Source organism: Theropithecus gelada, chromosome X, assembly GCF_003255815.1.
Source record: "Theropithecus gelada isolate Dixy chromosome X, Tgel_1.0, whole genome shotgun sequence".
Lineage (NCBI taxonomy): Eukaryota > Metazoa > Chordata > Mammalia > Primates > Cercopithecidae > Theropithecus > Theropithecus gelada.
In genome coordinates, this window is record NC_037689.1 from 123,858,660 (window position 1) to 123,883,721 (window position 25,062).

The following is a 25,062-nucleotide window of genomic DNA, read 5'->3' on the forward strand; positions in this document are numbered from 1 at the left end:
GCCATTTATTTTATGAAAGTTAAATTTACATATAGTGGCTCAGGAATATAATTATTAAGTAAAATGTGATATAACTGAAGTTTGTTTACAGTTTATTTTTTCTCCTTGAAGACATTCATATGTATTGTTTTCATTATGTATCACATTTGAGGAATTTGAAAATTACATACATTATCTTTTGGTCTTTTTTTGATGTACTTTTTCTTTATAACAGTGTCACATTTAAGATCACTACTTAGTCAAGTAGTTCCTGCAGAATGTGGAAAGTAACTTTTAGAAATCCTATGAGTGAGAGGTAAATGATTGGGGGCAGCAGAGAGAAAAGAGACCTTTTTTTGAGGAGCTGGAACCAGGAATATTGATGTTCATATAAATTGGAAAGATTTAATAGAGGGTAAAACTTCTTAAGATATTGCAAACTAGATAAATCTTCTGACATATAGCTTGCACGAAGATGGGGATATCATGCATGCACCTGTGAATTTCTGGGGTATAAACACTCCTCTCTATGAAGAATATTCATAGCAGCCCTATTCACAATAGTCAAAGGATGGAAACAACTCAAATACCCATTAACTGATGAACGAATTAACAAAAGTGGTATATCTACACAATGGTATACTATTCAGCCATGGAAAGTAATGAAGTATTGTTACATGCTACAGCATAGATGAACCTTGAAACATTATTATGTGAAAGCAGACACAAAAGGTCACATATTTTATTACATCATTTATTTGAAATATACAGAATAGGTAAACTCATAGAAGAATACAGATGAACGGTTGCCAGTGGGTTAGGAGGAGGAGAACTGAAGAGGGTCTCTTGAGTTTCCTTTTGGGGTGATGTATAAGAAAAAAAATTAACTGTTTTCTTCTATACTCTCATTCACAAAACAAAATACAAACAAAAACAGAACATTTCCCTTCTGACACCAGATGTGTGTGGGTTTTTCCCACACCAACCAATTCTCTGACACCAGGTAGATGTCCTAAAATTTAACACAATTCTGACACGGTTGCAGGACTTTTCCTTAGTTCAGCTAAAGATGGGGTTATATGTCCCACACCCATGAAAATTCAGGCTGGCAGACAATTTGAATGGTGAATAAGACAGGGTTTTATTGCATGAGAAGGAAGAAAAGGGGGGAAACAGGGGCTCTCATATGCCAGAATCCTGATAGAGCACTTCCCATCTGGATTCAAATCCCAGGTTTCACACAGGAAGGGGAGGGGCCAGGCTCCTCCCCACTGCAAAGGGCACAGACTTCTGTGTTTCCACTTTAGTGCACATTCCCAGTGAGAAGGTTGGTTGGAGATTCCCCCAGAACCCCATCCCATACGGCTGTCTCAACACCATCTGCAGGTAGTTTCAAGGCTCAGTCCCACAAAACTGCCTGCACTATAGATGACAATTGCAAGTAGTAAGTTACCCACAAATTCTGTCTGACATGGCTACAAATCGGAGATTTCCACAATCCCCTTCTCGATGAATATGTTACAGAAGCTCACAGAACTTCAGTACACATATTTACATTTACTGATTTATTATATTGATAAAAGATATGTTGGGGGATACAGATGAAAAGTCAGATGAAGAGGTACATAGGGTGAAGAAGCTTCTTTCTCTGTGGACTTAAGGTATGCCATCCTCATGTCATGTGGACATGTTCACCAGCCCAGAAGCTCTCCAAACTTTATACTTAAGGAATCTTTGTGGAGTCTTTGTTATGTAGGCCTGGTTGGTTATTAAATCGATTGCTAGCTCCTCCTCTTTCCCCAGAGAATGGTAGTTGGGCTGAAAGTTTCAAGTTTCTAATCATGACTTGATCGTTTAGGTGATCAGCCCTCAATCAGGAGCCCATCAAGAGCTGTCTCAATACAACAAAAGACACCCTTATCATTCATGAAATTTCAAGAGGTCTGTGTCAGGTACTGTGGTCAAAGATAAACATTAGAACAAAAAAAATGCTCCTAGCACCGCTATTGCATAGTCATTCTAAGGGTTTTAGGAGTTCTGTGCCACAAACTGAAATGAAGACCAAATATATATTTCTTATCATACTGTACTAGTCAGGGTTCTCTAGAGAGACAGAGCTAATGGAATACATATACATATATGGACCACACATGAAAGTGGCAGCTTTTTGGGTCACTCAATCAATGGGTCGGAGTAACACACCCAAATGAGTAATGTGTTGCCTCCAAAATCCAAATAGGCCCACTAGGCATTGTGCCTCTTTCTTGGTTGTAGGAAGGGCTAAATGCAGCAACTTGTCCTTCACCTTAGAAGGAATATCTTGACAGGTCCCACACCACTGGACCCCTACAAATTTTACTGAGGTAGAAGGTCCCTGAATTTTAGTCAGATTTATTTCCCAACCTCTGGCACAGAAACACATTAACAATAAGTCCAGTGTGTTTGCTACTTCTTGCTCACCAGATCCAAACAGCATAATATCATCAACGGAATGGACCAGTGTTATATCTTGCAGAAGTGAAAAACGATCAAGGTCTCTTAGATTATGACACAAAGTCAGATAGTGAATATACCCCTGAGGTAGGACAGTAAAGGTATATTGCTGGCTTTGCCAGCTGAAGGAAAATAGCTTCTGGCAGGCCTTATGGACAGGAATGGAGAAAAAAAAGCATTTGCCAAGTCAATGACTGCACACCAGGTACCAAGAGATGTGCTAATTTGCTCAAGCAATGAAACCACATCAGGTACAACAGCTACAATTGGAGTCACCACTTGGTTAAGCTTATGATAATCTACTGTCGTTCTCCAAGATCCATCTGTTTTCTGCACAGGCCAAATGGGAGAGTTGAACGGGGATGTGTTGGAAGTCACCACCTCCTGCATGTTTCAAGTCTTTGATAGTGGCACTAATCTCTGTGATCCCTCCAGGGATGCGGTATTGTGTTTGATTTACTATTTTTTCTAGGTAGAGGCAGATCTAATGGCTCCCATTTGGCCTTTCCCACCATAATAGCCCTCATCCTACCAGTCAGGGAGCCAATGTGGGGATTCCGCCAGCTGCGAAGTATCTGTATGCCAATTATGCATTATTAAACAGGGGAAATGACCACAGAATGAATCCAGGGACCCATGGGACCCATTGTAAGTTTGACGTGAGCTAAAACTCCATTAATTACCTGACCTCCATAAGTCCCTACTTTAACTGGAGGACAGCAATGACGTTTTGGGTCCTCTGGAATCAACATCAGCTCAGAGCCAGTGTCCAGTAGTCCCCAAAATGTCTGACCATTTCCCTTTCCCCAATGCACAGTTACCCTGGTAAAAGGCCTGAGGTCTTCTTGGGGAAAGATGGGAGAAAGATTAACAGCATAAATTGTCGGTAGTGTAGTGGGGTCCTACTTCAAGGGGACCTGGCCTACCCTTCATTCAATGGATTCTGGATCCGTAAACTGACTCAAGTCTGGAAATTGATTGAGGGGCTGTGATTCTCTGTTTTTATAATTCAAATCTGTCTTTTGTCCATTCTACCTAGAAGTTTTCTGATTATGTAAATTAATAGGAATGCAGTAGGCTTCCTATCAAATTCACTTCTAGCAACACCATGATTAATTAACCATTGCCAGAGCTCTACACAAGTCACACTATTCTGATTGCCATGTTGCCTCTGCTGTCCATTATGGTAGCTACGCCCACCTTGCCTTTGACAGTTGAGTGTTGCCACTTGGACCCTGACACCTTGGGTTCCAATTATTCTCATTATATTTAAACTGTGTAGTTTAGTGACTGCATTTCCCACTGTTAGATCTAACATACAGAGAAGAGCAATTACAGGGACCTTTAAAAATGAAGGTGCTGCCCTCACAAATCTATTTCACAAGGCGTTGGTCAGTGGTATATCCTCTGGACCCTCTTAGCTGGGATAAATAGGTTTAAAGTGACTAATCCACTCCACTGTCCCAATCTCCTTAAGCCTTTGGATCCCTTCCTCTACATTAAACCAAGGGATATCGGGCATTTCCAGCTCACTCACAGTGGGTCGTCTTTTAATTCATATTTCAGCAAACCAAACAAGTAAACTATTAGAACCTTTTTTTAAATCCCTGAGCTGCAACATTAAATGCAACGTCTACTTAGTGGACTCAAATCTATAAATTCAACCTGATCCAACTCTATGATCCTTCCACCATTATCAGACATGCTTAATATCCATTCCCATGGCTGTTCTCCAGATTTCTGTTTATATAAATTAGAAAACTCAAGCAGTTTTTTTCGAGTGTAGCATACCTCCTCATGGGTCACACTCTCAACCTCACCTCTAGGGTCCTGCCGGGACATTAGTCTAGTTATAGGTCTAGAATAAAACAGGGGTATTGAGAGTGGCTCCTGAGGATAATTAACATTATCTTGTCTTGCAACTGCCTCAGGGGGGGCCATAACTGTTGCCTCAGGCAACGCAGGGGTTTTTATCCTCAGACTAAAGTAGAAAGGCTGATGGCAGCATGGGTTGGGAAAGGGATGTTGCCACTACTGGATATGGGGAAGCTGTTTTCTCTGGCAGAAAAGTTTCATCAGAGTTTACAAGCTCAGTGTTCCTAGCTTCATCAAGGTGCTCCCACACATCCCCATTCCAAGTTGCATGATCCCATTCTTTTCCAGTTAATGCCCTTACTTTAGCAGTAGACACCTGGTGGGGCTGTGCATGCACCTTTTGTTGCAGGCCAACCACTTGCATGATAAAAGCTTGTCTGTTTTTCCACAATTTCAACTCTTTCTCTATAGGAGATGAGACTCCCACTCAGAGCAATCTTAGCAGATTTGAGGCTCAGTATCTGCTTCTGAAGCAGGGAGATGAAATCCCTGAATTCATCATTTTATTTCATCACTTTGTCCACTAAACTTAGGAGCAACCAATCAGCCTCATTATGATCCTTGTTTCTCCACATATGGAAAAGTTATTATGTACAGAGTCATGAAACACCTTGTCTCTCATGAGTGATGAATCAGGAGCGTCAAATGCATTTATTTTGCATAACTCCCTAGACAGTTCACACCAAGGACTATCGATGCTCTGCATACTCTTAGGAGTAAAGTCATTAGCATTTTGGGGTCTAATCATATTAAGCAGCTAACTCCAGAAACCCCAAAAACAGTGAAGGAACTCCATCCTTAATATTCTGTTCCTCTAGGAGCACTCCTGGTAGCAAAATCTGTATTAGTCAGGGTTCTCTAGAGAGATGGTATTAATGGAATACACACACACACACACACCCCCATATATATATGTGTGTGTGTGTGTATAGGAGTTTATTACGTATTGACTCACATGATCACAAGGTCCCACAATAGGCCATTTCCAGGCTGTGGAGCAAGGTGAGCCATTCTGAGTTCTAAAAGTGAAGAACTTGGGGTTCAATGTTTGAGGGCAGGAAGCATCCATCATGGGAGAAAGATATAGGCTGGAAGGCTAGGCCAGTCTCTCTTTTTACGTTTTTCTACCTGCTAATATTCTAGCTGTGCTGACAGCTGATTAGACTGTGCCCATCCAGATTAAGATTGGATCTGGGCCAGGCATGGTGGCTCACGCCTGTAATCCCAGCACTTTGGGAGGCCAAGGCAGGTAGATCACCTGAGGTCAGGAGTTCGAGACCAGCCTGTCCAACATAGAGAAACCCCGTCTCTACTAAAAATACAAAGTTAGACAGGCATGGTGGTGCATGGCTGTAATCCCAGCTACTCAGGAAGCTGAGGCAGGAGAATTGCTGAACCCAGGAGGTGAAGGTTGCCATGAGCCGAACTCATGCCATTGAACTCCAGCCTGGGCAACAAGAGTGAAACTCCATCTAAATAATAATAATAATAATAATAAATAAAAAGTGGATCTGCATTTCCCAGCCTACTGACTCAGATGTTAATCTCCTCTTGCAACACTCTCACAGACACACCCAGGAGCAATACTTTGTAATCTTCAATACAATCAGTATTAACCATCACACATACATATATTTCTTATTATATATCACAGTATCAGAGGTAATGAAAAAAAATGGAACCAGATAGTGATGATTACACACTACTGAGAATGCACAAAAAGCCACTAAATTTTACACTCTAAAATGGTTAAAATAGTAAATTTTATGTTTTGTACATTTTACCACAATAAAACAAAACAAAACAAAACAAGAACAACAAAAGAAACGAAGTGCTGATGCATAGTACAACATGAACTTTGAAAACATTATGCAAAGTGAAATGAGTAAGATTCAAAAGACCATTTGTTGCATAATTCCAATTATGTAAAATATCTAACACAGCCAAATCCATAGATATACTAGGTAAATTATTCATAGTCAGGTCTTGATGAAAAAGAGAAATGTTGAGCAACAGATAATAGGTATGTGATATTTTGGGGGGTAATAAGAATATTCTGAAATTAGTGCTAATGGTAACATAAATCTGTGAATATATCAAAGCCACCAAACTGTACACTTTAAAAGGATGAAATTTCAGATTTGTGAATTATATCAATAAATTTGTCATAAAAATTTTAATCAAACTTATTGAACATTATTTTGAGTATGTCTTTAATGAGAAAGTATAGTGCAGAGGTTAAGCTCAAGGGCCTTGGGGTCAGATTTTAGTTTGAATCTGGCCTTCAAAACTTAAGATCTGATCTTGGAGAATTTATTTTCTATGTCTAAGCTTCTTTTTTCTATGTAAAATTGAGATTACTGTAAGGGCTATTTGGGTTGTTGGAGGATTAAGTATTATAATCCACTTAAAGCACTTAAAATGAAGTATCTGGTGTGCTTAGGGTTTACATAAATAGCTGCTATTGTTGTTGTAATCGTCATTATCATTATTTCACACACAGGCATAGATAAATGACTGGCAGGAAATACATACTGCCAACTCAATAAGTTATCTCTAGATGGTAAGATAAGGGGTGATTGATATTTTCTTCAAAGTTTTGTTTATTTTAAAAATATTATACGATAGATATTTTAATTATAACTAAAATAAACTGTTTATCATTTGAAAATTTGAAATATTTTGACTTAAAAAAAAACAGCACTATTCTGAACCCCAGAAAATTCTACTTGATGGTCTGCCGTGAGGATTTTCCTTATTTTATTGGATCAACATCTCCAATGTAAAATCATGATTTGCTGCTGGTGGAACAGGTGGTATTACAGCTAACTGAATGACCATAACAGAAGTAACAGATCTGAGACTACTGCATAAGACAGGTTTCCAAATTGTTAACATCGGTTATGTGATGAAAAAATGTCTCAGCATGTCAGACCTACAGATTTAGTGGTCAGCTGTCCTTGATGGTTGGTTAAGTGACTCTTTAATTGTAACCTAAGTAGCCAGGAGTTTTTATTTATGGAAGATTTCTAGGACTGCAATCCTTCACAAGCGACCTTATAGTACTGTCTACTTTACGGCACTGCATCACTGTTCAATTTCTGGCTTTCTTTGAAAGCAATTGTAAATCTTGTGTTGCAAAGTTATTGATCTACAGATTCCAGTTTGATGATTAAAAAAACGCCTCCCGGTGTTTGCCAATTCATATGTTCTTGTTTTATCACTTTAAGTCATATAATATTTGTAGAAGAAGGAAAGTATAAATACATTTAATTTTACGGTTCACAGGATAGTACCATCATTGCAAAGATGAAACTATTCTTGTGTAATACCTGAAAAAGAGTATGAAAGTTTCTTATTTTCACCAAATATATCACGTGTCTTATCTTCCCCAATGTATATTTTTCCTTTTGTCATGTCAAAAAGCAAAATTTCAGCAAGTTGTGTTTTAAGACCTTTTATTAGTGATTCCTGAATTTAATAAAATCCCATCTATAACATAAAAATCACTCTGATGATTCAAGTGAAGGAGATAAGCTTTATTATCAGAAAAAGCTGAAGAAAGCAGAAATAAGGAACAAAAAGTAGATTGGTCATTTCAACATTACTGTTCTTTTTTTTTTTTTTTTTTTTTTTTTTGAGACAGAGTCTGGCTCTGTCACCCAGGCTGGAGTGCAGTGGCCGCATCTCAGCTCACTGCAAGCTCCGCCTCCCGGGTTCCCGCCATTCTCCTGCCTCAGCCTCCCGAGTAGCTGGGACTACAGGCGCCCGTCACCTCGCCCGGCTAGTTTTTTTTGTATTTTTAGTAGAGACGGGGTTTCACCGTGTTAGCCAGGATGGTCTCGATCTCCTGACCTCGTGATCCGCCCGTCTCGGCCTCCCAAAGTGCTGGGATTACAGGCTTGAGCCACCGCGCCCGGCCTAACATTACTGTTCTTATAGGGTTAAAGCAGAGGACACTTCGTTGTCATGATGACTCAGGTTGATTGGACCTCTTCTGATTAGTTGTTGTGAATCTCTAGTTCTTTATTTTTAATTTAACTCACCTGTTTGAAACTTAAGTTTGATTACGTGAAACCTAGCATGAGTAACTCAATTTTGGCTTGGTCTGGTCTGCTGCGGCCTAGTGCAGGAGCTCAGTTCAAAACAATAACCTCCCATACATTTTAATTAAGTCTTAAACTTCTTAACCTATAAATCACTCTATAGAAATATTTTGGATTATTACTATACTGCAGAGTGAAGAAGTATATATTTAATTGTTACTCTGGAGTTTTATTTATATAATTCTTTGATTTAAATGATTTGCTTATAATTGGAACAAGAACGTCTTGTAGATTCCTACATGCCTAGTTCAACTCTAATACTAAAGGAAAATCCCATTATCTCATGAAAAGAAAAATCTTCTCACTTTTTCTGGCTTCCAATTTTCACATCATTGTTTCTTTCTAGCATTTTCAGGCCCCATCTATCAAAGTATTTAATCACTAGAAACACTGTGATTGCTTTAGGGATAGGTCAGTTATCTAGACCATGCTAATCTAGACCCAACTGCAGTGATTTGCTCAAGACTCTAGGGCCAAGTTGGTCTTTAAGAAATTCCTGTGCCTTCTTCAGGTACTACCAAAATCACAGAAGCCTGAAGTTCCAGTTGACCACCACAAGGAAAGAGCCACACTGTAGTAAATTCAATACAGAGGTAAGCAATTTTACTCGGCCTTGGTGACGTTGAGTCCCTGATTTAAGCTGTGTCTGAGAATAACAATCATCCACCTTTTTTCTTTCACTCAAACCAGGGTTGGATTTTCTCTCATTTGATACAGAAATAATCCAAAGCCACAAAAGTATATGTAAAGTGAAAAAGGAACAAAAATCTATTAATGACTGAAAATTTTCACAGGGAAAGTATTACTTATAATTAAATGTTGTGCTAAAGGACAAATATATTTTCACCTGTAAGAAAAAAGAGCAGAAAAAATATCCCGCATAAGAAATAGCATGTGCAAAAGCATGAAGGTATTAATGTGCATAGTGTATTCAGAGAATAGCAAGTCAGTGTCATACAAAAAAAGATAAAATATTATAATAACCTTAAATTATTGACAAGATTTAATAATCCAATAGAGTCCTGGTAATCTAAGCTTGTTTCAAAATATCAAATGGAGGAGACGGATAAATGTTTCCTTTATAAAGTTAACAAAGAGAAGAGGAGAAAATAAAGGAAAAGAAAAAAAAAAGAAAACCAAGATTGCTCCTAGTAGGCAAGGAAAGAATATTTTTTACCTTTATCTCTGTGAGTTTAGGTGTAGTTTTGTAGATCATTTCTTCAATATTTGTCAGTTGAGATCAGTTGTTTTGATCTCACCTAAATGAACTGTAACATCTGAGGAAGTTTGTAATAAAACTAGATTTCCATTTTGATGTGGTTTGACAGGACCATCTTTAAATATTTAGTTATGTTTTTCATTCAAAGGATTAAGAACAAAAAAGTGTATTCTTTGTCTCTTAAAAGACAAATTTCATCTGAACTAAATTCAAACTATGAAATCTGATGCAGGGTGATAAATGGCTTCAATTTTCAGGAAATGGAAATTTACTTTCTGTAAAGAAACAAATCAACTATTAAATTAATAAAGAAGAGAAGTAGAATGGGGAGTTCAATGAAAATTCAAAATTAATATATAATTTAAGAAAGCCTAAGAGAGAAACCTCGGTTTTTTTCTGATTATAATAATAAAAGCTCATTTTAAAAATTTGGAAAATAAAAAACATTTATAAAGATAAATATTAAATGAGCATAGGTTTGTGATGCTGAGAGAAGTATTGATATATTCTTTTCAATTATTTTTCATACAAATTTTATCAGGCACCACTATTTCTGTTTAATAACATTGGGTTATAGTTTTGTATTCTTCTCTCTATAACCCAAATTAATTCATATACATGCATTATTCCATTAAATAATTTTAATTATACATTGTTTATAATGTTATGTAGTAATCTACTAACAAATGTGGCATAATAGTCTATTATTGGTAATTCAGATAATTTCTAATTTTTCACTGTTACATATAAATATTTAACAAGAGTCTTTTAGACCAATAAAGTTGATGGCATCTCTATCTGCTTAATATTGTTTAGCTGTGTCCCCACCCAAATCTCATCTTGAATGATAACTCCATAATTCCCATTTGTTGTGGGAGGGACCCATTGGGAGGTAATTGGATCATGGGGGTGGGACTTTCCCACACTATACTCCTGATAATAAGTCTCACGAGATCCAATGGTTTCATAAAGGGGAGTTCTACACAAATTCTCTTAACTGCCACCATATAAGATGTGACTTTGCTCCTCATTGCCCTCTGCCATGATTGTGAGGCCTCCCCAGCCATGTGGAACTGTGAGTCAATTAAGCCTCTTTTCTTTTTAAATCACCCAGTCTCAGGTATGTCTTTATTAGAAGTGTGAGAACAGACTATTACAGTAAATTGGCACTGGTAGAGTATGGTGCTGCTGTAAAGAGATCTGAAAATGTGGAAGCGACTTTGGAACTGGGTAACAGGCAGAGGCTGAAACAGTTTGTAGAACTCAGAAAACAGGAAGATATGGGAAAGTTTGGAACTTCCTAGAGACTTGTTGAATGGCTTTGACCAAAATGCTGATAGTGATATGGAAAATAAAGACCAGGCTGAGGTGGCCTCAGATGGAGATGAGGAACGTGTTGGGAACTGAAGCAAAGGGGAGTCTTACTGTGTTTTATCAAAGAGACTGGTGGCATTTTGCTACTGCCCAAGAGATTTGTGAAACTTTGAACTTGAGAGAGATAATTTAGAGCATCTGGCAGAAGAAATTTCTAAGCAGCACACCATTCAAGATATGACTTGGGTGCTATTAAAGCATTCAGTTTTACATATTCACAAATATATGGTTTGGAATTGGAACATATGTTTAAAAGAGAAGCAGAGCATAAAAGTTCAGAAAATTTGCAGCCTGATAATATGATAGAAAAGAAAAACCCATTGTCTGAGGAGAAATTCAAACATAACTTATGCAGACATTTACATAAGCAACGAGGAACCAAATATTAATCACCAAGACAATGGAGAAAATGTCTCCAGGGCACGTCAGAGGTCTTTAGAGCAGCCCCTCCCATCACAAGTTGGAAGGCCTACGAGGAAAAAATGATTTCCTGCCCCAGGGCCTTGCTGCTTTTTGCAGTCTCCGGACTTGTTGCCCTGTGTCCCAGCCACTCCAGCTGTGGCTTAAAGGGGCCAACATACTGCTCAGGCTATTTCTTCAGAGGGTGCAAGCCCCAAGCCTTGGTGGCTGCCATGTGGTGTTGGGCCTGCAGGTGTACAGATCTCAAGAACTGAGGTATGGAAACCTCCCCCTAGATTTCAGAGGATGTATGTAAATGCTCGAATGTCCAGGCAGAGGTATGCTACAGGGGCGGGGCCGTTATGGAGAACCTCTACTAGGGCAGTGCAGAATGGAAATGTGGGGAGCAAGACCCCACACAGAGTCCCCATTAGGACACTGACTAGTGGAACTGTGAGAAGAGGGCCACCATCTGCCAGACCCCAGAATGGTAGACTTACCAACAGTTTGCACTGGGCACCTGAAAAAGCCACAGACACTCAACGTCAGCCCATGAAAGCAGCCAGGAAGTGGACTATACCCTGAAAAGCCACGGGAGGGGGGCTGCCCAAGACCATGGGAACTCACTTCTTACATCAACATGACCTGGATGTGAGACATGGAGTCAAAGGAGATCATTTTGGAGTTTTAAAATTTGACTACCCTGCTGGATTTTGGACTTTCATTGGACCTGTAGCTCCTTCATTTTGGCCAATTTCTCCCATTTGGAACAGGTGTGTTTAACCAATGTCTGTACCCCCATTGCATCTAGGAAGTAACTAACTTGCTTTTGATTTTACAGGCTCATAGATGGAAGAGACTTGCCTTGTTTCAGATGACATTTTGGACTGTGGACTTTTGAGTTAATGCTGAAATTAATTAAAACTTTGGGAGACTGTTGGGAAGGCATGACCAGTTTTGAAATGTGATGAGACTTGGGAGGGGCTGGGTGGAATGATATGGTTTGCCTATGTCCCCAGCCAAATCTCATATTGAATTGTAGCTCCCTAATTCCCTTGTGTTGTGGGAGGGACCCAGTGGGAGGTAATTGAATCATGGGATTGGGCCTTTCCCATGCTGTTCTCATTACAGTAAATAAATCTCACGATATTTGATGGTTTTATAAAGGGAAGTTCCCACACACAAGTTATCTTGCCTGTCGCCATATGAGATATGACTTTTCTTCTCATGGATTTTCCATCATGATTGTGAGACCTCCCAAGCCATGTGGAACTGTTAGCCAATTAAACCTCTTTCCTTTTTAAATTACCCAGTCTCAGATATGTCTTTATTAGCAGCATGAAAACAGACTAATACACTGCTTAAAATAGATTTCCTCTCCCACTCAGAAATAGTGAGAATAATTTGATCAAACAGAATGATTCTTCAATACATTTTGTGCAAACTGTTAAAGTATCCTTCCAAAAATTTTACCAGATTATACTTTGATTAGCAGATTATGAAAGTGTTTCATTACACATCCAAAGTACAACTTCATATAATAAGAAAATAATTTTCAATTTAAACAATATCAACATAGTATCTTACTGCTGTTTTAATTATAATTTCTTACTTTGAAAGGTCAAACTGCTCCATCTTATTAGTTGTTTTTTGTCTTATTCTATGAATAATTTGGTGCTTTTATTGATCTTTACATGGTAAGACATTACTTTTGTGTGAATGTTATTCTTTGACTTCTTTTCCTTTTAATTTCTTTAATATATATATATGGCAAACAGAAATTTACATTTTGCATTTTTACATAATCAAGTATTTCCCTCTATTTTTCCTTCATCATCTGCCTTTAGAATCTAGATTTTCTCTGGGCCCTGCATCTGAGATCTGATAAATATTGCATCTCCTTTTTCTGCTACCAGTCATTTTATTTTGATATTTTACTATCAATTCCTCAAATACCTGTAATTAATTTTGGTGCAAAATACAAATATGCTTGGATTTTCTTATTAATAATTGAAAAATTATTCCATAACCATATATTAAACATCCCTTTCTTTCCTCGGTAATTTATTATACATTCTTTATCATATTATAATTTTAAAATATATTACAGTCTATATAAAAGTTTTTGCTTTTCAGTAAGATTTTTTATGCTATAAAGAGAAGGTAGTCACTGTAGGAAAATAAATTAATAGATAAAAGTATAAAGAAAATATCTCACTTATAATTCTACCAATCCATGTTGAATTTTCCTTTGAAATACAGTTAAAGCTTGAACAACACAGGGGTTAGGGGCATTGACCCCACCATGTAGTTTAAATTTCATGTGTAACTTTTAACTTTCCAAAACCTTACTACTAATAGCCTACTGTTGACCAAAAACCTTACCAATAACATAAACAGTTGATTAACACATATTTTGTAAGTTATGGGTATCATATACTATATTCTTACAGTAAAGTAAGCTAGAGAAGAGAAAATGTTATCAAGAAAATCATAAGAAAGATAAGACATAGTTATTATTCATTGAGTAGAATTGTATCATCATAAAGGTCTTCATCCTTGTCTTCACATTGAATAGGCTGAGGAAGAGGAGGACAAGGAGGAGTTGGTCTTTCTGTCTTATGCATGGCAGAGGTGGAAGAAAATTTGACTTTTAGTGGACCTGTAAGTTTCAAAGCAATGTTGTTCAAAGGTCAACTGTATATCTGTATGTTTCTTAGTCCATTCAAGCTGCTATAACAAAAATACCATAAACTGGGTGGCTTATAAAATAGAAGCTTATTTCTCACAATTCAGGAGGCTGGGAAAGTCCACAATCAAGATGCCTGAAGATTCCATGTTTGCTGAGGGCCTCCTTCCTTGTACATAGACAGAGGTCTTGCTGAGTCTACAATAGGTAGAAAGGTCTAGGGAGCTCTCTGGGGTCAGTTCAATAGGGCCAAACCAGGGCTTTGTCCTCATGACATGTATTAGTAATAGTTTTCGACAGCGGCAGAACTAATAGGATATATGTATATATGAAAGGGAGTTTATTAGGAGGAATTGACTCACATGATCACAAGGTGAAATTTCATGATAGGCTTTCTGGAAGTGGAGAAGCAAGGAAACAACTAGTGGCTTTGCTCGAGTCCAAAAGCCTCAAAAGTAGGGAAACCAACAGTGCAGCCTTTAGTTTGTGGCCAAAGGCTGGAGAGCCCCTGCCAAACCAAGTTTAAGTCCACGAGTCCAAAGCCCAAAGAACCTGGAGTCTCATGTCCAAGGGAAGAAGGAGTAGAAGGAAGCATCAAGAACAGGAGAAAGATGGAAGCGAGAAGACTCAGCAAACCAGCTTATCCCACCTACTTCCACCTGCTTTGTTCTAGCTATGCCGGCAGCCAATTGGACAGTGCCCACCTACATTGAGGGTAGGTCTTCTTCTCTTAGTCCACTGACTCAAATGTGAATCTCCTCTGGCAATAACCTCACAGACACACCTAGAAACAATACTTTACCAGATATTAAGGCATCTTTCAATCCAATCAAGTTGACACCTAATATCAACTATCACACGAACTAATCACCTTCCAAAGCTCCACTTCCAGACACTGTTGTATTGGGAGTTAGGACTTCAACATATGAATGTTCTGGGACCAGAAACAATCTATAGTTAGTACATAGGTGTGTTTGTGTGGACATATGTGTGCATGCTAGGTGTCATTTTTTCTTATTTTATAAAACTGAGATAAATCCATACTGTTTTAATGTCATTATGTCAGAAACCATACTGGTTTGTCTCAATTTCATAAAATAAAATGCCTTGCTGTGTCACAGTATTATATCCTGGTTTTGAAAATTATATCAATTTTTCTCATATCATAAAATTTAAAATTACAAATGTAAACATATTTATAGCCTTCTATCACAGATTTTCACCATAATGTATTTATCCATTCCCATAATTTAGGGTGTTATATTTATATAATTACATATTATTTGAAAACATTTTTTAGTAGCTGCATAACACCTCACCAAAGGTTATTGTTTTCTCTATTTTATTTAACAAGGTTCATAATTTTTTTAATGTTTGAGGGTAAAGTGTTTGGTATTATGAATAAAACTGCAACAAAAAACTTTTCTTATAATAAATGGCTGATGACATTTTATCATATATCTGGAATTAATCCATAGATGTGTAATTGCTAGGTCAAAGTATATGTACTCCTGGCTAGCTGTTCTATTTTAATGCTTTATCTGTTGAATCTGTGCCAGTGCCAAATGGTTTTACCTAGTGTCAATGTGCAGTATTTTACATGTATATAAAGCGAGTTCCCGTTAAATCTCTTATTTATGCAATTGTCTTAGTTTTTCTTACTCCATTTTTCTCATAAAATGATTTTAAAGTTATTTGTTATCTTAAAGTATTATTGAAATTTTTATTGGAATTACTTTATATTTGTAATTTAATTTGTCAAGAAATGACATATTTACAATTCTGCCTCTTGCTATTCAGATATACAATATCTTTTTTGATTCATTCAAATTTTATTTTGTTACTCAACAATGTTTTATGTATTTTAATTTTTATATAGATCCAATGTATTTCTTCATAAATAATTATTCTTAGGTATTCAGGTCCTGTGAAATGCTGGGTTCATTGAGATTTTCTCCTTCCCTTCACCCCTTCCTATCAAAAGATGGTTGATACAATGATTTCTTTATATGAGATATACTTGCACTCATATGTTTATTGCAGCACTATTTTCAATAGCAAAAATATGGGATCAACTGAAGTCTCCATCATTGGATGAATGGATAAAGAATCTGGACTGGGAACGGTGGCTCACGCCTGTAATCCCAGTACTTTGGGAGACCAAGGCAGGCAGATCACGAGGTCAGGAGACTGAGACCGTCTAGGCTAACAAGGTGAAACCCCATCTCTATTAAAAATACAAAAAATTAGCCGGGCGTGGTGGCGGGCACCTGTAATCTCAGTTACTCGGGAGGCTGAGGCAGGAGAATGGCATGAACCTGGGAGACGGAGCTTGCAATGAGCCCAGATCACACTGCTGCACTCCAGCCTTGGCAACAGAGCCAGACTCCGTCTCAAAAAAAAAAAAAAAAAAAAATCTTGTATATACTCAATGGAATTACTATTCAGCCATAAACACAAATGAAATAATGTCTTCTGCAGCAACATGGATGAAACTGGAGGCCATTATCTTAAGTGAAACAACAAAGGCACAGAAATAAAAATATATTCTCAGTTATAAGTTGGAACTAAATAATGTGTACACGTGGACATAGAATGCGGACTGATATACAACAGTCTGGGAACAATGTGAGGGGTGGGAGGGAGGTGGATGGTGAGAAATTACTTAATACGCACAATCTATGTTATTCAGGTGATGAATACTCTAAAAGCCCTGACTTAATCACTATGCAATCTATGCATGTAACAAATTTACACTTGTACCTTATAAATTTATACAAATAAAAGATTACCGATACACTGAAAAACAAATCTAGCTGTACTATGTTTGTTAGGTGTAGAACTCACACTCTCAGTAACTAGTGTGAAGAAGAACCACCCAGAATCCCAGAGCTGGTAAAACGTTTTAAGCTGAAGACATTTGAGAATCAGTGTAAGCAAAAGGAAACCTTCTCTAAATCGTCCTTATCTAACTAAAAACAGAAACTTTGGAGAAAGGAGGCCACCATAAATTCCCTCTTCAGGGTGGGTCTACTCTCAGGAAACATACCAGCAGTAAACCTACCATAAATACCTTCTCTGGGATAGTTTCACGGCCATAAAGAAAACTGAAAGACCACTCACTGGAACCTGTACAAACCAACATTATCACAAACTTTCTTAAAATTCCATTTGTCTTTCAGAAGCAAATACGTCCCTTTTAGCCGAAGAAGTTTTTTCTCTCCCCTCCTTTTTTTCTAAATTAAGTACATAAGTCTCCAACTGTAGCCATTTATTGAGTTAGTTACTTCTTCTGTAGCTCCAATGTGCATACAAATAAACCTTTTTTCTCTGGTCAATATGTTGTTTGTCTGTTGAATTTGCAGGACAGAATTTCTTTTTCTTCCCCAACACAGTTTTAACTAGGACACTTTGGTAGTCAAAAATTTACATAGTGAGAGTGAGGTTATACAAGAATGAAACAGAGTGCACACTGACATATGACAAATCTAAATTGCATAAATTTCCCATTTCCTGAAGTATTTTGTAAAATAATCCCCAAAGGAAAGACTGATTTTGGTCATCATGTTTTGTATTGAGAACTGTTTTGAGGACATAGCTAACTGCAGTGCAAATCTGATTTGAGACTGAGTGTAAATTCATATCCAAATTGGAAATTGGGAGGCTGTCTTTTACCAGTTTTCAAATCTACTGTCAACTTGAATTTTATAAAGCCCAGAATATCTTTCTGTAATAACTCAGATCTTATTAGTGAGGAAGCTAGCTCCTAGATTAAGAAAAACAAGTGTGGTGGCTCAAGCCTATAATCCTAGCAGTTTGGGAGGCCAAGGCAGGCAGATGGTTTAAGCCTAGAAGTAAGAGACCAGCCTGGGCAACATAGTAAAACTCCATCTCTACAGGAAATATGAAAATTAGCTTGGTGTGCTGGCACACGTCTGAAGTCCCAACTAATTAGGTGACTAAGGTGGGAGTATTGCATGAGCTCTGGAGGCTGAGGTTGCAGTGAGCTGAGACTGCAACACTGTACTCCAGCCTGGGCAACATAGCAAGACCCTGTCTCAAAAAAATGCACTTTGGGAGGGAATATGAACAACATAGGTCGAATGACATTTTGATTAGTACATATTGATCTATTTTTTCTATTGTAATTAAGAATTATCTTATATATGGAAGTTCACTACTTATTAGAAAGGTATTCAGTAAGTAAGATCGTCTTTCTAGGATCTCTCAGTGGTTTTGTTAAAAGCATTATGATTGCTATTCTTATTTCTAAACTGACACTAATATTACATGTTGAGACATCGTTAGGTTTAATTACTTTTCATAATATTATTGAAGATGAAGAAATGCTAATTACATGAATAAACCTTACAGTGTTGAAGTTACTATTTGTTGTATTAGATTTGGTATAATGCCTTAGATGAGAAAAGAAGCAAGTTAGAAAATTAACTGAGCTCATTATAAAATTTAATTTATTTGTGTCAGTAAACTGGAGAGAGAAAAGTTTGGCCTTCCAGCAAAATCACATCCAAACCTCTTGCTGAAGGAATGTAATTTGATCGGTAACTATAAGCCACTAGAAGACAACTTAAAAAATGTATAAAATCAATACAAAGGCTCTTAGGCTAATGACATCCTGAGGTTAGGAAACCATTTCAGCCATCTTGACTTCATTTCTTCAACAGGCATTCTATTTGACTCACATTTATTTGAATTGCATTTGGGGCCGGTAATGATTTCACACATTAAAAGTTACTATTTTAAAGAAGCTTGTTTTGAGAATAATTATGTTGAGGTAAATGTATTTAAAAGCATTCAGAATTCAAAAAGCAAACAACAAAAACCTTTACCTGAACCTTACTACCTTTTCCATGTAATTCTTTAATCATTCTGGCAACAATTATATATTTAATCACATATGATGTTTCAGGGTAGCTTAATACTTCAATTTGCTATTTACACATGGAAAAATTACAGAACTAATTAAGGATATTCCGATTAATTAAAAGCATTAAGAGGTATTACATGTGAAAGGAAGATTTTAATTAAATATTTCAAGTTTTTTATTTCAAAAAACTCTTGTATTGAAAAATACAATGTAGTAACAATTGTATCTGAACTGGCTATACTAGAAATAGGACAAGTTGAGTTTTAGATATTTTTTAAAGTGATCTGGTCATAATATTTTGGATTCGCTTAAAGTTTCGTTTTATTCCTTACTTGTTAAAAATGTTTAATTAGACGAGTCTTCACTGCTCTTAATCAGTGTTTTGCTAGCAATGGAAGGAAGCAGTTAGAGGCCTAAAGCTTAGGTTTAAAAATCTCCAGAGAAAAAACATCTTCAGGAAAGACGATACTGAATGAGTTGGTCAGGGTATTAATTTTCTTTTTTAAGTAAAACTGGAAAATTCCACATATATAGGGCTGCAAAGAAGACGATCAGGAGACGGGAGTTGTAGCATTAAAAGTAGCTGCCAAAAACTAATAAAAAAGCCAGAATAACAGGTCGATGGAAGATTTACATGAAAGAAGGAAAATTCCACTCTCCTCCTAGCGAGATAAGGCAGATAGAGAAGGATGGTTGTGAGGCTGTTGGAGAAAATGACCCTTTAGGGTTCAATTCTCACAATTTCCTTAACTGCATTTGTAAGCGATGGAGTGGTAAATTTAACTGACAACAAATTTAAAGTGACAACAATTTTTTTCTTCTTTTATTAAGCTAAAATTTGGAGTATGTTGCCTTCACAAAAATAAAAACAAAACAGAAAACCAAGATTATCTTCTTTTGGTGAAAGGAATTCAGGATTTGAGAGATGAACATGATCCCCATGAAAAGGACTATTCTGTCAAATCTGTTGTTCTTGAAAAAGATGAATACTAAAATTAGATAGTGATTCATGATCAACTATTCTTTCACTCCACTATGTAACAAATTTTATTAATATTCTTGAAATACATGAGATTACATTGCTGACCAATATTCCACAATAGGAATATGCCACAATTTACATAACCTTTTTAGTATTATTGGGCATTTGGGTTTTTTCATACTTTGCTATTCATTTAATATCACAATGGTGAACATTTTTTGTGCATAAATCTTCTTCCACATCCCTAATGATTTCTTGAAATTGATTTCCAAAATATCAGTTGTTTGTTAAAGGCAGGTCTAGAGGAGGAAAAAAATGTCATTTTCTTCTACCTATCTTAGATTCTTTGGTTGGGACCCTGCAATTTAGACTTCTAAAAGACAGATTAACATGATAAAAAAAATAACAGAGGTTTATTTATGCATGCATTGCATATACTCTTGGAAATACTCAGTGATTTGTAACTTAAAGGAGTTGTCAGAATTTGGGCTTATATAGAATCTTAATGAAGAACAATAAAATTTTGTACAGAAGTGGTAAGACAAAGGAAAAGGGGTGTATGCTTATAGGTCCAGCAAACTGTGGGAAGGTAATTATATGAGGTAAACGGTGGAGTCCTAATTTAAAAAAAAGAGTCAGGCTGGTGGGCACAGGGGAAAGCAGAAGCATTATAAGTCTGCCTTTCTTCATGGTCCAGGACACATAGCCCTCCTGCACAAATAACTCAGTATCTTCCTGTGCCTGACTTATCACCAAATCTTTGGCTGATTAAAAAAAAAACAAAAAAGTGCAAGTTAGCACACGGCGACCTTGGCACTATCAGTATTGCATGTAGCTTTCTGTAATGCACATAAACCATCCCATAAAATCCCCAGAAAGCCTTTGTCTCTTTGCAGTTAGCTCTTCTTTTGCTGACCTGTCTGTTGCTTCCTAGCAACATATTTTCATACTTTGTCTAATAAATCTGCCTTTCTTTACCTACAACTGTCTTGCTAAATAATTTTTACTATCCATGTGACACCAGCCCCAGATAGTTGCTACATATGATATAAACTAATGGAAGATAAAGGAGAGTTAGTAAGGCTTACGTAGAGTCTTTTCCAGTGCCATTTTCTATCTGGTGACAAGGTCCTCATACAGGAAATGGGACATTTTCACAAAGGAAATTCATGTTGTGTTTTCAGGTAGACAGGGGAAGGGCAGTGAGCTCATCCTGTGTCTACCTCTTCTCAGCTGTCTTCAACTCAAAATAACCTTTATACCAGAGTGCATATATTGGGATCGTATAATCTGAACCCTTTCATGGACAATAATTAAAAATTCTTGAAGGGTATGCTAATTTACTTTTGGACCAACATAGCATTACACTTTTCAATTATTTGACCCAACACTGCATATGATTCTCTCTTATCATTGCTAATTTAACAGGCAAAAATGTATTCCTATTTGTGTTTATTTGACTATTGGGAAGGCAAAGAAGGAGAACTGAGAGAAAATTAAGATAAGACCAAGATTTCTCATATAAACCATGGATTGATGCTTTTATTAAGAGATATAAACAATACAAGAGGAATCATGGATTTGTCAGATGTACACCTCTGATAAAGGTTTGAGCTTCAGATTAAAATATAATAGAATAAAATATAAGATAAGTGGATATTTTGTTTCAGCTCCGTTTCTTCATCTTTGATTTATTAAGTAATACTAAGCTCCTTCTATATCACTGTTTTGGTTCTCAAATCAGTAAATATGAATCCTACTAAGTTAGAATTTTTAGTAAACGCATAGTCTACTTTTAGAGACAGGTACAAAAACAAAATGTATAGCATATTGGGATAACTCCCAATATATGTAGAAATTTTGTTGAGAACACAGAGGAAGTAAATAATAATTGGGGCTAGAAGATGGGGAGATTATACTTCTTGTAATATGTATCACAACTTGATTACTTATTAGTCTATGATTAGACTCTAACATCTTGGAGGGCAGGGACTGTTTCTATCAAATTCATTGTTATATCTCCAATTCTTTATACAGTGTCTGATACATATTAATATTTTGAATAAATAAATGAACGCATGAGTGAATGAATGTCATAATGTAGGCATAAATACTTTATTATGGCAATAATTTATTAAAGCAAATGAATGACTATATATAAAATTATTTATATAGAATGCGACTTTATTTAGAAATAGGGTTTTGGATATGTAATTAGTTTAGGATTTCAAAATGAGACCATTTCAAAATGGTCTCATTTTGAAATCTAGGTTTCAAATCTAGGTTTAGGGTGGGACCTAAATCCAAGAACTGGTGCTCTTATAAGAGAAAAGACAGGGAGACTTGAGACACGGACACACAGAGGGAAAGACCATGTGAAGTTGGAGACAGATCGGAGTTACGCTACTGCTAACCTAGGGACTCCTAGAACCACCAGAGGCTGAAATAGGCAAAGAAGTATTAACCCTCACAGACTTCGAAGGGAGTGCAGACCACGTATCACCTCTGGAACTGTAAGATAATAAATTTCTGTGGTTGTAAGTTACTCGTTTGTGGTAATTTGTTTTGGCAGGGCTAGTAAACTAATACAAATATATAATATTACATATTTAATTATATATGTAATCAGTGATGGAAAAGTGAGGAACAGACTAAAAAATACCAAAAGACACAATAAGAATTAAGGAGGGCTGGCCAGGTGTGGTGGTGGACTCCTGTAATCCCAGCATTTTGGGAGGCTGAGGCAGGAGGATTGCTCGAGCTCAAGAGGTTGAGACCAACTTGGGCAACACAGGGACATCCTGTCTATACAAAAAAAAAAAAAAAAAAAATAGAAAACTTTTTAAAAAGCTGGGCATGGTGGTGCTTGCCTGTAGTCCCAGCTACTCAAGAGGCCATGGTGGGAGGATCGCTCGAACCTGGGAGGTCGAGGCTACACTGAGCATTGATTGCACCACTGAAGTCCAGCCTGAGTAATAGGCCAAGACTCTATCTCAAAAAAGCAAATATTAAAGAGAGTATTTATTGTCAATGGACCCAGATTAGTGATAGAAGATTAAAAAGAGTCTGTAGCAAGTGAAAATATCTTATAAATTCAGAAGAGAGAAGTCATTGATATATTAGATTTGGAGGGAGGGAGGAAATAAGTAACTGAAATAAAATAAACATGAGTCCCAGATATCCTACACAAACAATTGGTTGATGGATGATTTTGTTAACAGAAATGAAGACTACAAGAGGAATCATGGATTTGGCAGATATACACTTCAGAAGGTTTAATCTTTAGGTTAAATTTGGAAATCATATTATTATATGCAGTATTTGAAGCCAGGAAAGCAGATGTGAGAGTGTGTACAGTGAGAAGAAAGGAAAGCTGAGGATATACAAGTAGGAACTGGTGATTTTCTGTGAAATAATAGAACATAAATCATTAAGAAAAATAGAAAAATAGTTATGTTAACAATAAAATCAAAACTAGAATTGAGTCCTGTAAAGAAAATCAAGAGATGAAAGAGTTTTGAAGACAGTAGAAGGATAAAAGTTTTCTAGTTCAGCACTATGCCAAATAGGATACAAAAGGCCAACAAAAATTTATGATTTCTTAGAATCTGTGTGTGGTGACTCATGCCTGTCATGTCAGCACTTTGAGAGGCTAAGGCAGGGTAATCGTGTGAGGCAAAGAGTTTGGGACCAGCCTGGTTAACAGAGCAAGGTCCAATCTCTGTTAAAAAATGAAAATAAAATATTTATCAATTACAAGTTTATTATGGTGAATAGTTTCTATAGAGTTTACTGATTAAAGTCAGTGTAGCATTCAATGAAACTTTGAAAATGAAAAAAGTGTAGAAGAATGTTTTCAAAATGTGGTTATATTTGGCAAAGGCAGAAACAGTGGAGGGTAGAGGAGGTAAATGCTTAGACAGGGCTTTTTATTTTATTTAGTTGATAGGAATTTGCACATGTTCAGAGTGTGAAGGAAAACAGCAAATTGAGGGAGTTTAAGCAAAAGGAAGAATGATAATTGGCAGAGCAAAGCCAATAAGAAAGTAGCAGGTTATGGAACTGGAATTTTAAAAGTGCGGGTGGCAAGAATAGCATAATAGAGAGTCAGGGAAATGCATCTCTCCAAGATAGTAAGAGGGGATAGTCAGATTTGAAGATGAGGTAGTTACAAGTTAAAGGATTTATCTCCTGATTACCTGTTTTTCTTAATATTGTGGGAAGTATGAAATGATTTCCTAGGAACTTGACAGAGTACCTGTCTTTGCTTATGATTCTAGAAAAGATATGCTGACTTTAATGGATATTTTCTTCTAGCTACCCATCACATAACTTATTCCAACCATTCCAACACCCAATCTCAGTCACTTTGTTTTGATTCATTTTATGCCCAAAGACACCATATTGTACATTATACCTCTCACTATTACTCTGCCTTTTAAAACAAATAATCGTCAGTAAAATATAAAAAACAACAACTAGCCAGCTTAGTTCTTCAATAGAGAAGTTTACTTTGATTTCATCTGATCTCTTCAGAGTGTTCATTTGAACTCATTGCCATACATAAGTGTGTCCTGATGAAGTCAAATAAAAAAATACTAATTAAAGGCCTACTGAGTAATACAAAATGTGATAAATTCTTTGCGAAATATAAACATAAGAAATATTTCTGTTCTTAACCTTATGTAATTTATAAGTATTTTAAAGTACCTCAGATACAAAACATCCAGGATTTGGGATACTATACTTCTTAGTGGAAGAAACTGCTGATTTCCTATTTATTTATTTATTTATTTATTTATTAATTTTTTGAGATGGAGTCTCGCTCTGTGGCCCAGGCTGGAGTGCAGTGGCCAGATCTCAGCTCATTGCAAGCTCTGCCTCCCAGGTTTACATCATTCTCCTGCCTCAGCCTCCTGAGTAGCTGGGACTACAGGCGCCCACCACCTCGCCCGGCTAATTTTTTGTATTGTTTAGTAGAGACGGGGTTTCACCGAGGGACACATACATATTTGGGCAAAATAATTAGTAATTCTTCTGTAACATAGAAAAGAGACA